General features: G+C 38.5%; 1 long non-coding RNA gene across 1 annotated transcript in view; it reads right to left on the reverse strand.

Annotated features, from left to right (window-relative positions):
• Window positions 1-15,159, reverse strand: part of LOC105489147 (uncharacterized) — a 143,875-nt gene extending 128,716 nt beyond the window's left edge. The window contains exons 1-2 of the long non-coding RNA XR_011612540.1: window positions 15,057-15,159; window positions 11,940-12,025 (exon numbers count right to left, since the gene is read on the reverse strand). This is a non-coding gene — a long non-coding RNA (uncharacterized lncRNA). The remainder of the gene's footprint in view (window positions 1-11,939; window positions 12,026-15,056) is intronic.
• Between the last annotated feature and the right edge of the window lie 328 nt (window positions 15,160-15,487).

Genomic DNA, 15,487 nt, shown 5'->3' on the forward strand with positions numbered 1-15,487 from the left:
ACAGAGGTACAGACAGAGGTGGGCAGCCATTGTTGTTGTACCTAGCCCCACTGTGGCAAGCACCTCCCTACTAGCTGAAGTGACTTTTAAGGGACTTAAAGGGCCAGTGCTCTTTTTTCTCCCCTTCACTTTTCTCTTTTTCCTCTTTTGGGAGCCAGACATTCAAAAACAACTGCATATATGGGAGAAATTAGAAAGTGATTGTGCATGTCCAGGAAAAAGCTCAGGAAATACCTGAGAAGACCTTAAATTTATATTTCAGGTTAATCCTTGGAACAGAGATAGCCTACAACAATAAAAAATAATAACAATCAACAAAAACAGTAACAAAAAAACATTAAATTCTGGGAAATGAGGGGAATCTAATTACCAGAGTTACCATGTTACTAGATTCAAAAGTCCAGTTTTCAAAAAAAATCAGAAGGCATACAAAGAACAGGAAAGTATGGTCCATTTAAAGAATAAAAATAAACCACATGTCCTGAAAAAAAACACATGGCAGATACAGTAGACAAATACCTTAAAAATAGCTTAAAGATGCTCATAGAACTAAAGGGAGATGTGGAGAAAAGAAAATTATGCATGAACAAAATGGAAATATAAATAAAGATACAGAAAACCTAAGGAGAGAAAAAGAAATTCTGGAGTTAAGAAGAACAATAATTGAAATGAAAAATTCACTGGAGGGATTCAAAAGCAGATTTGAGCAGACAGAAGAAAGAACTAGTGAATCTGAGAAAATAAAATTAAAATTATTAAGTCTGAAGAACAGAAGGAAAAAAAAATTGAAGAAAAGTCAATAGAGCCTAAGGGACTTATAGGACACTATCAAGCAGACCAACAAATACAATGTGAGAATTCCAAAAGGAAAAGAAAGAGAGAAATGAGCAGAGAGTATATTTAAAGAAATAATGGTGGAAAACTTTACAAATTTGAGGAAAGATGTAAATATAAACATCCAAGAAGCTTAACAAACTCCAAGAAAAATGAACTGACAGAGACTCATACAAAAACACACTATAATCAAACTTTGAAAGACAAAGACAAAGAAAGAATCTTGAAATCAGAAAGAGAAAAGCAATTCATCACACGCAAGAGATACTCAATGAGATCATCAGCAGATTTTTCATCAAAAACTTTAAGGCCAGAAGGCAGTGGTTCAATATATTCAAAATGCTAAAAGTAAAAAAAGCAAAACTGTTGTCCAAGAATCCTATATTTGGCAAAACCGTCCTTTAAAAGTGAGGGAGAAATTAAGACATTTCCAGATAAGCAAAAGCTGAGTTAGCTCATTACACTAGACCTGTGGCTGTAACTCATAACCACATGAAGAAATGAAGATATTAATAAAGGTAAATACAGAGGCACTTATAAAAGCCAGTGGTTTTACAAATTCATCAGCTAATGGTTTGTAACTCCACTTTTTGTTTTCTATACAATTTAAGAGATTAACACATTTAAAAACATATTAATCTAAAAGTTAGCATTATTGTAACTTTGCTTTGTAACTCCACATTTTATTTTCAAATAATTTGAGAGACTAATGCATTTAAAGAAAGTATTCATTTACATTTTTGGACACACAACGTTTAATAACGTAATCTTGTGACATTAACAATCAAAAGAGGTGAGGGCAGAGCTATAAAGGAGCAAAGATTTTGTATGTTACTCAAGTTAAGATGGTATAAATTCAGAGTGTTATAACTTTTTGTTTTATTTTGTTTGTTTGTTTGTTTTTCGAGATGGAGTCTTGCTTTGTTGCCCAGGCTGGAGTGCAGTAGCGTGATCTCGGCTCACTGCAAGCTCCGCCTCCCGGGTTCATACCATTCTCTCACCTCAGCCTCCCAATTAACTGGATCTACAGATGCCCACCACGACACCTGGCTAATTTTGTTTTTGTATTTTTAGTAGAGACGGGGTTTCACCATGTTAGCCAGGATGGTCTCAATCTCCTGACCTTACAATCCACCCGCCTCAGCCTCCCAAAGTGCTGGGATTACAGGTGTGAGTCACTGCGCCCAGCCTAGAGTGTTATAACTTTAAATATAAAATGTAATTCCCATGGCAACCTTAAAGAAAATAGCTGTAGAATGTACACACAAAAAATGAGAAAGGAATTTAAATATTTCACTACAAAAATGAACTAAACACAAAAGAAGACAATAATGCAGGAAACAAAAGGTAAATAAGATGCACGGCATATAAAAAACATGTAACAAAATGAACGAATTAAATTCCTCCTTATCAGTAATTACTTTAAATGTAAATGGAGTAAACTCTCTAATCAAAAGACACAGATTGCCAGAATGCATAAAAATACATGATCTAGAGAGATTCTAAGATGGCCAAATAGGAACAGCTCCAGTCTGCAGCTCCAAGCATGAGCAACACTGAAGACAGGTGATTTCTGCATTTCCAACTGAGGTACCAGGTTCATCTCACTGGGCTTGTCAGATAGTGGGTGCAGTCCATGGAGCAGGGCAGGGCATCACCTCACCCGGGAAGCACAAGGGGTCAGGGAATTCCCTTTCCTAGCAAAGGGAAGCCATGAGAGATGGTACCTGGAAAATTGGGACACTCCCACCCTAATACTGCACTTTTCCAACAGCCTTAGCAAAGAGCACATCAGGAGATTATATCCCACACCTGGCTCAGAGGGTCCCAGGCCCACAGAGCCTTGATCACTGCTAGCACAGCAGTCTGAGATCAAACTGCAAGGCAGCAGCGAGGCTGGGGGAGGGGCATCCGCCATTGCTGAGGCTTGAGTAGGTAAACAAAGTGGCCGGGAAGCTCAAACTGGGTGGAGCCCACCACAGCTCAAGGAGGCCTGCCTGCCTCTGTAGACTCCACCTCTGGGGGCAGGGCATAGCTGAACAAAAGGCAGCAGAAACTTCTGCAGACTTAAATGTCCCTGTCTGACAGCTTTAAAAAGAGTAGAGGTTCTCCCAGCACAGAGATTGAGATCTGAGAACGGACAGACTGCCTCCTCAATTGGGTCCCTGACTCCAGAGTAGCCTAACTAGGAGACACCTCCCAGTAGGGGCTGACTGACACCTCATACAGCCAGGTGCCCCTCTGAGACAAAGCTTCCAGAGGAAGGATCAGGCAGCAACATCTGCCGTTCTGCAATATTTGCAGTTCTGCAGCCTCTGCTGGTGATACCCAGGCAAACAGGGTCTGGAATGGACCTCTAGCAAACTCCAAAAGACCTGCAGCTGAGGGTCCTGACTGTTAGAAGGAAAACTAACAAACAGAAAGGACATCCACACCAAAACCCCATCTGTACATCACCATCATCAAAGACCAATGGTAAATAAAACCACAAAGATGGGGAGAAACCAGAGCAGAAAAGCTGAAAATTCTAAAAATCAGAGCACATCTTCTCCTCCAAAGGAACATAGCTCAAAGGGACAAAGCTGGATGGAGGATGACTTTGACGAGTTGAGAGAAGGCGGCTTCAGATGATCGGTAATAACAAACTTCTCTGAGCTAAAGGAGCATATTCAAACTCATCACAAAGAAGCTAAAAACCTTGAAAAAAGATTAGACAAATGGCTAACTAGAATAAAGTGTAGATAAGTCCTTAAATGACCTGATGGAGCTGAAAACCATGGCATGAGAACTATGTGACAAATGCATAAGCTTCAGTAGCCGATTTGATTAAGTGGAAGAAAGGGTATCAGTGATTGAAGATCAAATGAATGAAATGAAGCAAGAAGAGAAGTTTAGAGAAAAAAGATTAAAAAGAAATGAACAAAGCCTCCGAGAAATATGGGACTATGTGAGAAGACCAAATCTACATCTGATTGGTGTACCTGAAAGTGACAGGGAGAATGGAACCAAGTTGGAAAACACTATTCAGGATATTATCCAGAAGAACTTCCCCAACCTAGCAAGGCAGGCCAACGTTCAAATTCAGGAAATACAGAGAACGCCACAAAGATACTCCTCGAGAAGAGCAACTCCAAGACACATAATTGTCAGATTCACCAAAGTTGAAATGAAGGAAAAAATGTTAAGGGCAGCCCGAGAGAAAGGTCGGGTTACCCACAGAGGGAAACCCATCAGACTAACAGCGGATCTCTTGGCAGAAACTCTACAAGCCAGAAGAGAGTGGGGGTCAATATTCAACATTCTTAAAGAAAAGAATTTTCAGCCCAGAATTTCATATCCAGCCAAACTAAGCTTGATAAGTGAAGGAGAAATAAAATCCTTTACAGACAAACAAATGCTGAGAGATTTTGTTACCACCAGGCCTGCCTTACAAGAGCTCCTGAAGGAAGCACTAAACATGGAAAGGAACAACCAGTACCACCCACTGCAAAAACATGCCAAATTGTAAAGACCATCAATGCTAGGAAGAAACTACGTCAACTAACAAGCGAAATAACCAGCTAACATAATGACAGGATCAAATTCACACATAACAATATTAACCTTAAATGTAAATGGGCTAAATGCTCCTATTAAAAGACAGACTGGCAAACTAGATAAAGAATCAAGATCCATCAGTGTGCTGTATTCAGAAGACCCATCTCACATGCAGAGACACACATAGGGTCAAAATAAAGGGATGGAGGAAGATCTACCAAACAAATGGAAAACAGAAAAACCAAGGGTTGCAATCCTAGTCTCTGGTAAAACAGACTTTAAACCAACAAAGATCAAAAGAAACAAAGAAGGCCATTACATAATGGTAAAGGGATCAATTCAACAAGAAGAGCTAACTATCCTAAATATATATGCACCCAATACAAGAGCACCCAGATTCATAAAGCAAGTCTTTAGAGACTTACAAAGAGACTTAGACTCCCACACAATAATAATGGGAAACTTTAACACCCCACTGTCAATATTAGACAGATCAATGAGACAGAAAGTTAACGAGGATTTCCAGGAATTGAACTCAACTCTGCACCAAGCGGACCTAATAGACATCTACAGAACTCTCCACCCCAAATCAACAGAATATACATTCTTCTCAGTACCACATCACAGTTATTCCAAAATTGACCACATAGTTGGAAGTAAAGCACTCCTCAGCAAATGTAAAAGAACAGAAATTAAAACTGTCTCTCAGACCACAGTGCAATCAAACTAGAACTCAGGATTAAGAAACTCACTCAAAACCGCTCAACTACATGGAAAATATATACCATGGAATACTATGCAGTCATAAAAAAGGAGGAGTTCGTGTCCTTTGTAGGGACATGGATGAAGCTAGAAACCATCATTCTGAGCAAACTATTGCAAGGACAGAAAACCAAACACTGCATGTTCTCACTCATAGGTGGGAATTGAACAATGAGAACACTTGGTCATGGGGCAGGGAACATCACACACTGGGGCCTGTCATGGGGTTGGGGGAGGGGAAGGGATAACATTAGGAGATATACCTAATGTAAATGACGAGTTAATGGGTGCAGCACACCAACATGGCACATGTATACATAGGTAACAAACCTGCACGTTGTGTACATGTTCGCTAGAACTTGAAGTATAATAATAAAAAAAAATACTTGATCTAAGCAAGATGGCTCACTAGAAGCCCTAGTGCTTGTCCTCCTCACAAAGACAGCCAGAACAACAAATAAGCTATATTTTAACAAAAATAATGGAGAGAGAGAGCAGAAGTACACCAGAGGAATAACAGAAACTTGGGATGGCCATATAAAGAATACAAGAAAATGCCAGGATTGAACCATCTCATTCCCCAACTGGAATCAGCTGGGAACAAGGAGGAACTTCTTCCTACAGTGAGGAAATAAAGCAAGAAATTCCCAGCAGCCCCCATCAACTCCTTGGACACCTACAGACCTCAGCACTGGAGTCCTCTGGAGTCCTCACAGACACTAAACCCAGCTAAGGGAGATTCCTGGAGTCCACATAGCTGTGTTCTTCCCAGAGAAGGAGCAGACACTGTGGCTCACACAGCTACTGCACTATACTATTTTAGTATTGGTACTATGGTTGGAGTGTGTCTTGCTCTGGGGTTGAGTAGCCAAGGTTCCCTTTCAGCTCTGAGGCTAAGCCACCACTAAACCACCCCATCCCAGTGGCCTGACACACTCAAGCCAAGATGCAAGCTGCTGTTATACCCTTTTCCACAGAACCAAGCAGAGGTGGAGCCACTCTACCTACCCTTCCCACTGCCCCCTTGGGCTGGAGCTAAAGTAGTATTCTGCTTCGTGGGAAAATGATACCTTGGCAACGCAAGTCAGTCATACCTCCCCAGTGCCTAAGTTGAATCAGTGCTCTGCATTCCAGGAAATGGTGCCTTGGTTGCTCAGAGTAGTCGTGACCCCAGTATCTAACCTGAAGTGGTACCCTGCATCCAGGGAAATAGCACTTGGGCTGCCCAGAACAATCACACACAACCAGGCCTGAGTTGAAGTGGCATGTTGCTCCCTGAAGAATCAATACCCTGGATCAAGTTGAGCAGTTGTGTTAGGGCTGAGCTGACATAATAAAGAGGGTCATTATATAATGATAATGGGCTCAATCCAGCAAGAGGAGTATATAACAATTCTAAATATACCTGCACCCAATACTGGAGCACCTAGATATATAAAGCAAATATTATTAGATCTAAGGGGAGAGATAGACTCCAACACAATAATTGGAGACTTCAACACCCTGCTCTCAGCATTGAACAGATAATCTAGAAAATCAGCAAAGAAACATTGAATTTAAGCTGTACTGTAGACCAATGTCTAACAGACATTTACAGAACATTTAACCCAACAGCTGCAGAATACAAATCATTTTCATCAGCATATAGACCACTCTCCAGGATAAATTACATGTTAGACTATAAAACAAGAGGACTCAATATATTTAAAAGAATTTAAATCATATTAAGTATGTTTTCTGATCATAAGGGAGTACAAATAGAAATTAATAAAAAGAGAAACTTTTGAAATCATACCAATACATGGAAATTAAGCAGCATGTTCCTGAATAATTAACTGGTCAATAAAGAAATTAAGAAGGAAATTTAAAAATTTTTTGAAACAAATGAAAATAGAAACAACATACCAAGACCTATAAGATGCAGAAAAAGCAGTATTAAGAAGTAAATTTATAGCAATAAATGCCTACATCAAAAAATAGAAAGCTTTCAAATAAGCAACATAGCAATGCATTTCAACAAACTAGAAAAGTGAGACCAAACTAAACCTAAAGTGAGAAAGAAAGAAATAAGATCAAAGCACAAATAAAACTGAGACTAAAAAAAGTATCAATGAAACAAAAAGCTGGTTTTTAAAAAAAGATAAAATTAGTAAAGTTCCACAAGTTAGACTAATCATGAAAAGAGAAAAGATCCAAATAATAAAAATCAGAAACATAAAAAAGGAGACATTACAACTGATACCACAGAAGTAAAGTCTCCTATCAAAGAAAAACCCAGGACCCAGTGGCTTCACTGCTGAACTCTACCAAACATTTAAAGAACTAATTACCAATTCTTCTCAAAGTCTTCCAGAAAATTGAGGAGGATAGAATTCTTCCAAACTCATTCTATGAGGCCAGCATTGCCTTGATACCATAACTAGACAGTAACGTAACAAAAAAAGAAAACTATAAGCCAATATCCTGATGAAGACAGATGTAAAAATCCTCAACAAAATACTAGCAAACCAAATCTAGTAGCACATTAAAAAGATAATTCACTATGATCAAGTAAGATTTATCCAAGGGATGCAAGGATAATTCAACATATGGAAATCGATAAACGCAATACATCAGATTAACAGACCCAAAAACAAAAACCATATAATCATTTCAATAGATGCTCAAAAAGCATTTGATAAAATTCAACATCCCTTTATGATAAAAACCCACAACAAACTTCGTATAGGAGAAACATACCTCAAAATAATAAAGGCCATATATGGCAAACCCAAAGCTAACATCACACCTAATTGGGAAAAATTAAAAGCTTTTCTCCTAAGATCAGGAATAACACAAGGTTTCCTATTTTCACCACTTTTACTAGACATAATACTGGAAGTCTGAGTCACAGCAATTAGGGAAAATAAAGAAATAATGCACATCCAAATTGGAAAGGAAGAAGTCTAATTGTTCTTATTTGCAGACACCATGAACTTCTGTGTAAAGAAACCTAAAAGCACCACCAAAAAAACTCTTAGAACCGATCAACAAATTCAGTAAATTTGCAAGATACAGAATCAACATTAAAAAATCAGTAATGTCTCTATCCACCAACAGAGAACTATCAGACAAAGAAATCAAAAAAGCAATCCCAATTACAATCACTACCAAAAAATACCTTAAAAAATTAACTAAGGAGGTAAAAATATTTATAAGAAGAACTATAAAGCACAATGAAAGAAATTGAAGAGGACACACAAAATGAAGAGACACTCTTTCTTTTTAAAAATAGAAAAAAAAAAAAACACTAAAATATGCATGGAACCACAGAAGATCCTGAACAGCCATCCTGAGCAAAAAGAATAAAGTTGAAACCAGGCATAGTGGCTCAAACCTGTAGTCTCAGTGCTTTGGGAGGCCGAGGCAGGAGTATTGCTTAAGGCCAGGAGTTCAAGGCCAGCCTGGGCAATATAGCAAGACCCCATCTGTATGAAAAAGAAAAAAGAAAAAAATGAACAAACCTGGAGGCATCACACAACCAGACTTCAAAATATACTATAAAGCTATAATAACCAAAATAGGATAGTACTGGCATAAGAACAGACATATAGACCAGTGGAACAGAATAGAAAACCCAGAAATAAATCCATGTATTTAAAACCAACTATTTTTTTTTCTTTTTCTTTTTCTTTTCTTTTTGAGTCAAAGTCTCACTCTATTACCTAGGCTGGAGTGCAGTGGAAGGATCATAGCTTACTACAGACTTGAACTCCTGAGCTCAAATGATCCTCCCACCCCAACCTCCTAAGTAGCTGGATTACAGGCACAGGCCACCATACCTAGCTAATTTTTTGTTGGCTTTTTTTTTTCTTTTAGAGAGAGGTTTTGCTATGTGAACCAAGCTGTTCTCCAACTCCTGACCTCAAGCAATCCTCTTGTGTTGGCCTCCCAAAGTTCTGGAATTACAGTTGTAAGCCACCATGCCCAGCCTGCCAATTGATTTTTGACAAAGAAACCAAAATCACTGATAGAGAAAGGGATGGTCTTGTCAACAAATAGTGCTGGGAAACTGGATATCCACAAAGAGAACAATAAAACCAGGCCAGGCATGATGGCTCACACCTGTAGTCCCAGCACTTTGGGAGGCCAAGGCAAGCAGATCACTTGAGCCCAGAAGTTCATGACCAGCCTGGGCAACATGGTGAAACCCTGTCTCTACAAAAAATTAGCCAGGCATGGTGGCACAAGCCTGTAATCCCAGCTACTCAGGAGGCTGAGGTGGGAAGATCACCTGGGCCTGGGAGGCAGAGGTTTCAGTGAGCTGAGATCATGCCACTGCACTCCAGCCTGAGTGACATAGTGAGACCCTGTCTCAAAAAAAAAAAAGAAAAAGAAAAAAGCAAAAGCAAACCAGACCCCTATCTCTCACCATGTACAAAAATCAACTCAAAATGGATTAAAGACTTATGACCTGAAACTATGAAACTATTAGAATGAAATATAGGGGAAATACATCAGACATTGGTCTGAGCAAATATTTCATGTTGAAGACCTCAAAAGTACAGGTAACAAAGACAAAATAGACGAATCACATTATACCAAACTGACATAGCAAGAGAAACAATCAACAGAGTGAAGAGACAACATACAGAAAACTTGGAGAAAACATTTACAAACTAGTCATCTGACAAGGGATTAATATCCAGAAAATACAAGGAACTAAAACAAGTCAGCAGCAAAAATACCAAATAAACCAATTTTTAACTGGTCAAATGAACTGAATAGACATTTATCAAAAGGAGATATATAACAAATTGCCCACAGGTATGTGAAAAAAAATGCTCAACATCACTAATCATCAGGTAAATACAAACAAAATCACAATGAAATATCATCTCATCCCAATTTGAATGATTATTTTTTTAAAATGCTGTTGAGGATTCAGAGTAAGGAGAACCAAAAAGAAACCAAAATCACTGATAGAGAAAGGGTTTGATATAACTATATTAATCCACATTCCCACCAACAGTGGATTGTGGGAATGTGGATTAATATAGTTATATCAAAAACAGTATAAATTATCCTCAAAAAACTAAAAATAGAACTACCATATGATCCAGCAATCCCACTATTGGATACATATCCAAAGGAAACAAAATTAGTATGTTGAAGAGATATCTGCACTTCTAGGTTTACTGCAGCACTATTCACAATAGCCAAGTTATTGTATCAACATAGGTGTCTACCAACAGATGAATGGATAATGAAAATATGGTATATACACACAATGAGATATTATTTAGCCAGTATCTTTAAAAAGCACAAAATTCTTTCTTTCATGGCAATATGAATGAGTTTGGATGGGATAGCATTATGTTAAATAAAATAAGCTAAGCCCAGAAATATAAGCGTGACATGTTATCACTCATATGTGGAAGCTAAAAAAGTTGATGTTATAGAAGTAGAGAATAGAATATTGGTTACTGGAGGCAGAGAAGGATAGGAGAGAGGGAAGGATAGACAAAGGTTGATTAACAGATACAAAAGTACAGCTAGAAAAGAAGAATAAATTCTAATGTTCTATAGCATTATACAATGACTATAACAATTTATTGTATATTTTTAAATAGCTAGAAGAATTGATTTGGAATGTTTTCAACACAAAGAAATGATAAATGTTTATGATGGTAGATATGCTAATTACCCTGGTTTGAGCATTACATATTGTATACATGTATCAAAATATCACAATGTACCCCATAAGTATGTACAATTATCATGTATCATTTACAAACAATGATAAAAGTAAAACATATGTAACCTAACTATATACCATCTGTAAGAGACTCAATTTAGATTCAAAAACAAACAGATTGAAAATGAAAAGATAGAAAAAGATATTCCATGCAAACAGTAACAAAAACAGAGCAGGGGTTGCTATACGAATATCAGACAAAATAGACTGTAAATCAAAAAAGCTCATAAGAGAGAAAGGATAATATACATTAATAAAAGATTCAATATAGAAAGAAAATACACAATGGTAAACATTTACTCATGTAATGACAGACCACCAAAATACATGAAGCAAAAACTTACAGCATGAAAGGGAAAAATAGATAGTTCTGTAATAATAGTTGGGGACTTAAATACCCCACTGTAAATAAAAGAAAAACCAGGCAGAAGATACGCAAGGAAATAGAGGACTTAACACAATAAACCAACTAGATCTAACATATATAGAACACTCTACCCAACAATAGCAGCATACACATTCTTCCCAAATGCACATGGGACATTTTCCAGGATAGATCATATATTGGGCCACGAGTTAAGTCTCAATCAATTTTAAGAGATAGAGGTCATAGTCCAGGTGCGGTGGCTCACACCTGTAATCCCAGCACTTTGGGAGGCCAAGGTGGGCGGATCACGAGGTCAGGAGATCAAGGCCATCCTGGCTAACACAGTGAAACCCCATCTCTACTAAAAACACAAAAAATTAGCCGGGCCTAGTGGTGGGTGCCTCTAGTCCCAGTTACTCAGGAGGTTGAGGCAGGAGAATGGCATGAACCCGGGAGGTGTAGCTTGCAGTGAGCCAAGATCGCCCTGCTGCACTCCAGCCTGGGCAACAGAGAGACACTCCATTTCAAAAAAAAAGATAGAGGTCATAAAAAATATCTTCTCTGACCACAACAGAATAAACTTAGACATCAATAACAGAAGTAAAACTAGACAATTCTTAAATTTGTAGAATTTAAACAACATACTCTTAAATAATCAATGAGCTAAAATGATACCAACTTATCAACAAATGAAATACTTACCAACAATGAAAACCAAAACACAATATACCAAAACTGATGGGATGCCACAAAAGCAGTCCTCAGTTGGAATTTATAGCTATAAATGCCTACAACAAAAAAAAATTAAAAAGATATCAAATTTTTTATACAATACAACTTTACAACTTAAGAAACTAGAAAAAAGAAATACAAACGCAACACAAAGCTAGCAGAAGGAAATTATAGAGACTACAGCAGAGATAAATGGCAGAGAATAGAAAAACAATAGCAAAAATCAATGAAACTAAAACTGATTTTTTGAAAGATCAACAAAACTGACAAGCCTTTAGCTAGATGGGGGGAAAAAACACAGACGACTCAAGTTATTGAAATCAGAAATGAAAATGGAGACATTCCCATAGATTTTACAAAAGTAAAAATGATTATAACAGACTACATAAGCAAATTGGAGAAAGTGGATGAAATGGACAAATTCCTAGAAACACAAAATCTACCAAGACTGGGTTATGAATAAATAATCTGGATAGACCTACAACTAGTGATGAGATTGAATCAGTGTTGAAAACAATTTCCCAACAAAGAAAAGCCCAAGACCGATGGCTTCACTGGTAAACTCTGCCAAACATTTACAGAATTAATACCAATCCATCTCAAACTTTTCATAAAAAAGTTGAACAGGAGGGAACACTTTCTAACTCATTCTATGAGGCCAGTATTGCCCTAATATCAAAGCAAGAAATCACTACAAGAAAAGAAAACTGCAGACCAATATCCCTTATAAATACTGATGCAAAAATCCTCAATAAAATGTTGGCAAACTGAATTTAGCAGGATAGTAGAAAAGATTTTGCATCATGACCAAGTGGGGTTTAATCTTGAAATGCAAGGATGGTTCAACATAGAAACGATCAATATAAATACCACATTAACAGAATGGAGGAAAAAAAAAAAAAAAAACCATGATCATCTCAATTGAAGCAAAAAAAAAGCATTTGACAAAATTCAGTACCCTTTCATGATAAAAAAACACTCAACAAATTAGGAACAAAAGGAAACTATTCCAACGTAATAAAAGCCACATATGACAAACTCTCAGCAAACACTCAATGACAAAAGACTGGAAGCATTTCCTTTAAGAAAGGTGCAGAGACTTGTGTGACCACCTAGACTCACACCTTAGCCAGGATTAGGGACAGGATACAATTCCAAATAAGTGAGTATGAATCAGGTCATGAACTTATCTACCACAGAAACCCTCTCTACTTGTTAAATCTCATATCCCTGCTGGAAATGAGAAGGGTCACCAAGGTTAAGGTAATAGAAATCACCAATCCTTGTCTTCTGATTCTCCCTGAACATCTTCATGTATATCTACTCTCTCAGTTTTCTGGTGCCTTCAGACCATATTCTTAACCCTATGCCACTTCAGTTTCCCTTAACAACCCTGTGAGGGGAACCTGAGTATCTCATTAACAGGGTTCTGGATTTAGGGTCACCATTGTCAAAAATCTGGTACCTGTTCTCACTAGAAAGTTATGGGTCAGAAGGGCAGTCTTGGGAACCACTGGGAAAGCTAGAGAAATACTACCACCCTGACCAGGAGGAAGAGCCTATGTTCATAGCATATCGTTGTTGTTTTATGAAAATTTTATTTGTTCACCCAACAAATATTTGTTGCATTTTTACTATGTGTCAGGTACTGTTTAGGTGCCAGGGATACAGCAGGGAGCAAAACAGACCAAAATTCTGTTTTAGGCAGAGTGGTGGCTCATGCCTATAATCCCATGGGAGGCCAAGGCAGGAGGATGACTTGAGGTCAGGAGTTCAAGACTAGCCTCAGCAACATAGCAAGACCCTGCCTCGCTCTGTCGCCCAGCCTGGAGTGCAGTGGCACAATCTCGGCTCACTGCAACCTCTGCCTCCTGGGTTCAAGTAATTCTCCTGCCTCAGCCTCTAGAGTAGCTGGCATTACAGGCACGAGCCACCACACCTGGCTAATTTTTGTGTTTTTAGCAGAGACGGGGCTTTCACCGTGTTGGCCAGGCTGGCCTGGAACTCCTGACCTCAGGTGATCTGCCCACATTGACCACAGGTGTGAGCCACTGCACCCAACCAAAAAAAAAATTTTTTTAATTAGCCAGGAGCTACGGTGCATGCCTAGAGTCCTAATCAGGTGGTTGAGGCAGAAGGCTGGCTTAAACCCAGGAGTTTGAGATTACAGTGAATTAGTTATAGTCACACCACTGCACTCCAGACAGGGTCAGAGCAAGACCCTGCCTCTTAAAAAAAAAAAAATAACTGTCTTCATGGAGTTTATGTTCACAATAGGGGCGAAGTAAATTAAATGATAATAAGATAAACATCCATATATCCCTTGCAAGCTTAAGACCCAGCATAACTATTTACCAGCCTATTTACATACCCTTGACTCTCACCAGAGCCTTTCATGTAGCCTCCTGATGGGGTTGGTTGAGGAGCTGAGAAAAGGGTGCGCCTTCGCAGCAGTCATTGTGGACACCTTCTCATTTATTCCTGGCCTGCTGTCACGCTGAACCTTTTTTCTCCCTTTAAACTCTGTCCTTGCTTCTGTCTAACTCCAAACCTTTGGCTCTGTACAGCCCAAATTTTGAGCCTACCTGTGGCCCTTAAAACTTGGTATTTAAACCAGGTATTCCCATCAAACGCCTCTTATCTTTTCCTAACAGATTTTTTCTGACTTAGTTTGCCCCTTGATCTCTGACCTTCTTGCTCTCTAAGAAAGCCTGATAAGCCCATCAGAATCTTATAGAAGAAGATTGGCAACTCACGTGTTTGGGGTCACCAAAGATTGGCTAACTTGCAATATGTACATTTGTCAAGGAGGCAAACATATTTATAAAAATAAAAGCTAGCATTTATATGCCACTTACTACGGACCAGGAACTATTATAATGTTTTTCATGCCTTAATTCATTTAACCCTTATTATAGCTCTTTAAGATAGGTTTTTAATTATTCCTATTTTACAGATTAAGAAACCAAGACTCAAAGAAATTAATGGGGCTCAGGACATGCTACCTCAAAAATATGGCACCTGGGCATTGTGAACATTTTCAGCTGAAGAAATTTGAGAAAACAATCTGGGCGTGGTGGCACCCACCTGTAATCCCAGGTACTCAGGAGGCTGAGGCAGGAAGAAGGTTGCTTGAGCCCAGGGTTTCAAGGGTACAGTGAGCTATGATCACATCACTGCACTCCAGCCTGGGCAAGAGAGTGAAACACTATCCCTTAAAAAAAAAAAAAAAAAAAAGGAAAGAAAGAAAAGAAATTAGAGAAAACAGCAGAAGCAGGAAGGCCAGTCTCACCTTCCCCACCTCCCTTCTCCCATAAAGCAGATCACAAAACCTAGGAAGGATTTTCTGACCTTCCCCTGAAGCAGGTTATAAGACCCTCATGTGAGAAGTATCCTCCTATGCCTGGGAGAGAGGAACATCTTTATCTCTGAAGATGAAGGGTCACAGAGAAGAATCTGACTTGTTAAGATTCTAAGGACTTGCTAAGTTTCCCCCAGTTTATTACCATTAGATCACA

Source organism: Macaca nemestrina, chromosome 14 (assembly GCF_043159975.1).
Source record: "Macaca nemestrina isolate mMacNem1 chromosome 14, mMacNem.hap1, whole genome shotgun sequence".
NCBI lineage: Eukaryota > Metazoa > Chordata > Mammalia > Primates > Cercopithecidae > Macaca > Macaca nemestrina.